This window comes from Solanum tuberosum, unplaced genomic scaffold, assembly GCF_000226075.1.
Source record: "Solanum tuberosum cultivar DM 1-3 516 R44 unplaced genomic scaffold, SolTub_3.0 scf00631, whole genome shotgun sequence".
NCBI lineage: Eukaryota > Viridiplantae > Streptophyta > Magnoliopsida > Solanales > Solanaceae > Solanum > Solanum tuberosum.
Window position 1 is genome coordinate 112,579 of NW_006239541.1, and position 3,896 is coordinate 116,474.

Here is a 3,896-nt window from a genome sequence, read left to right on the forward strand (position 1 = left end):
AACACCGGATTCTATGTAGCTCACATGGGCTCACATGGTCTATGTCGGTTATGGCAATGTCGCCCGAAAGTTGAGAAATGAACTAAGATAAGAATATGAACTCTAGTCATGATTTCTTGAAGAGTTACTTAGTGTAGGTAGGACTATGGACCCTACTTATGCATTGCACAAGTGGACTCTAAGGGAGGTTATGATTAGGCTCTTTATGTAATGAAGACTATGGTCTATGTATGTTATTATGAAAGCATGTTAACGTTTACTTTACTTATGTCAAGACATGAAGTATGATTATGCATGTGAATTACACTTATGACTTCTTAATGGGTTTGCTTAGTATATGTGGGGGTATGGGACTCCATGTGTACATTGCACAAGTGAGCTTGTGAAGGGGTTGTAAGGGTGGTTTACCTATGGTATGAACTAAATGGGTTATGACTAATGATGTAGTAAAGGAATGAGTCCTTATATGATGTTATGAAGTATGTTGGTCTTATGTCTAATGTTAAATGAAGATGTATGACTTGTTGAATATGATGTGCCTAGTCTATGGTGGCTTCCTAGGAACACTTGGTGTGAGTAGTATTATGGGATGCTACTTGCACATTGCACTAGTGTGACTGGGGTCTTAGGTGATGGTTCCTATGTGAAGACTATGTCTTATGGTGTGCTTATGATTCTATGAATATATGTGGTTGGATTGATGAAGGCTATATGTAAGTTCACTCTTGGTAACCTTAAGGTGGTACATTGCACCAAGTATTCCCTAAGGGTTGCTTGAGGAAAGGAGTTAAGATAAAGAGAAAGGTAATGTATTGTATGCATTGAATGTGCCTAAAATGTTATAAGTGGCTCTATGTGCAAATATGAATGGGTTCCATGTGTATGATGATGTATGTGGTTTATATTGTGCCTAATGTACTAAATGCTCATGAAGTTTCTCTAAAAAGGCATGATGCATAGTTTCCAACTAAATGTCCTTTTAAAAGTCTGTTTTGCCTGGTTATCATACTTGGTGCATTCTTGTACTAACACCATTCTTCTTCATCTTTTTACACCAAGTGTAGGTGGTGGTGGCTAAAGAGTCTTTCCTAGAAGTGAGAAGCTTGGCTTACTATTCCTAAGTTCGGGTGTGTCCTTAAAAGATTCAAGGACCTTTATGTTAAAGAGTTTCTTTAAGTTCTATGTACTAGATAGTAGTTTTCTTTTGTATTGTAAGAGTTGTGTCCCTCTTGTGTTGTAGTCATGTTTTAAGATGGCTACCTTGAGACGTAGTACTCCGATTTTGTATTAAAGGTTTAATGAGGTGACTTTTAAGTCTTGTGTTATATTATGAAAAAGTTTTAAATTTTCCGCTATTTTTCTATGATAAATGCTATGATGAATGCTAAGGGCTTGTATAAGACCTCCGAGAGGTCGAATATGCCAGTAACGACTAGGGGGTGCTCTCGGGTCATTACAGATAAGACACTTCTTTACCTCCCTCTCTTTCATTTTTATTGATTTTTTTTGTGTTTTTATTGCATTTGAGGACAAATTGCTTATTTTTGTGGTGGGGTGAGGTATTTCCATACCTACCTCTTGTGTTTATCATTTTTTGTATATATTGGGTTTGTGTGCTATAAGTTGTGTTTTGACACTGTTTTGTGGATATTTGAGCTTGTGGCTCCATATTTTGAATGCAAATGGTTTTGGTTTTTGACCCTTCTAATAAAATTTGCCACCTCTTGATTATGTTTGAATGTGGTTGTTCTTGTGCAAATTTGAGTGTCGATCATGATCAATACCGATGACTTGAATAGTGCTCTTAATCGAACAAAAATGAATGTGCGGCTACGATGAGGCCAAGTGATAAAAGTGTTTGGAAAATGCATTTTGGCGAGTAAAATGATCAGTCGGTGGATCCCCGAAATGGTCGGCGTGCCCGAATCGACCCGCCGTTTGGATCAATTCAAATTTAATTCAGAGCCTGTAAAACTCGGCGAGCTCAAGAATCAGTTCGGCAAGCTCAAGAATCAGTTCGGCAAGCTCAAGAATCAGATCGGCGACCTCGATTTAGACCGTCGTCTTGACCCCCAAGAAACTGATGATCTGTAACGACTCAGAAAATGATAGGTTAAGCAAGAGCCTAATGACTTTGTGTTGACTTTATAATGAGGTTCTATGAGGTGTAATGTTGTCCCAAGCTAAAGAGTTTAGGGAGTCAACGTCTTGGAACGTGTTAGACTGAAGGACTTGTTTTAGTGTTGGTCAAGGGTCAAGGGCCAAAGGCAGCACAACGGTCCGTGAAGCCCCACACGGATCGTGAAGTCATCCGTGAAGGGTTTTCATTTGACTTAGAGTGAAAGGTCAACTTCAAATGATGATATCTCTTAGTTAAAAATGAATTAGGTTGGCCATTGCATATCCAATTAAAGGTCTCTGAGACCTCTTTCCAATGCCGCAAAGTTTGCTCTATTTCGATCTCGGGGTAAAAAGTTATGGCCAAAATAGTGAAGCACTGTCAGGTTGGAAATTCTTCACGACCCGTTTGACGGGCTGTGGTGATGGTGACGGTTCGTAGAGATGGCCTTGGAGTTTCCTTGGCCATTTGGAGGTTGGGAAGCCTTAGGGGAGCTACTGCCTAGGGACCACGGGCACCTTCACGGGCCGTGGTCCCCCTTCACGGTCCGTAAGGTCTTCCTTGGTCCCTGGCGGGGCTGCCCAAGTGAGGGGTTTTTAAGTAATTTCGTTTTAATTGTTTATTATGTGGGGTTGATTTTAAATGGTTTATATGATAAATATATAAGGTTTTAAGTCTTTTAACTAGTCATTTACTCTCTTTTCCCAAATCAAATCCCAAAGTCTTGTCTCTCTCTATATTTCTCTCAAGCTCAAGGAAGAAGAAGAAGTGGAACCTAGGGTTTTAGATTTCAAGCTAAAGTTTGTGAAAAAGCCTAATTTCTACTCAAACTCAAGGGTTCTTGCATGAAACGATTTCAAATGATAAGTTATGATATTATTGATGTTTATTTGATGTTTTAAGATGAAAAACTCCATGAATCCTTGTATTCTACAAAACCCTAAAATGTGTTTATGAAGTGGGTCTATTTCTATAAATTCAAAGTTGATGGCAATGTGTGTAAAGTGAATTGTATTGATATCTCTTGTGTTTTTTAATGTTTATTCATGATTAATTGTTGATAATAGGTTATTTAAGGGTGGTAAGCCTTATGGGTGATGTATTGATGATAGCTTGAATTTTGGTGATTTTGGCTATGGATTTGGATTATGGTAAGAAAGCTTGAACTCTCTTTATTGAATTGATTGTTGTTGGTAGGTTGAATCCACCTTTGGTAGAAGTGTTATATCTTATTCTTGTGTGGTATTATTGTGAATTGAGGCCATGAAGGGCATTATATGAGTGTTATTATATTGTTGTATTTTTATACATATATGAGGCTATATGTAAAGTCCTATATAAAGTTATATGTAAAATTTGTGTGAAGCTATAATGTGAAGATGTTCTAATGGTATTAAAGTGATATTGTATAGAGTGTTATTATGCTAATGTGAAAGCATGTTTCTCTCGAAATGGTGATATGTGGTGATCATGGACTATGATGAGTCTTCATAAAATGATGTTATAGTTCATATGCTAGACTTGAGTATCTTGTCTTGTGTCATGAAAGCTTGATTATATATATGAATGTTTGGTTGGGCTATGACTTAGTAATGGGGCTCTTCCTATAAATGCTAAAAGAGGAATTATAGGCCAAGACTTAAATTGGTAGACTTAAGCATAGTGCCTTTTCATGAGTCTAGCTTTCCTAAGTAAATGTAAAACCATGAAATCGGTAGACCTAATGGTGGTAGCCCTTCTCATGTGTGAAATGATGAACCTTGGACCGGCAGGCTTA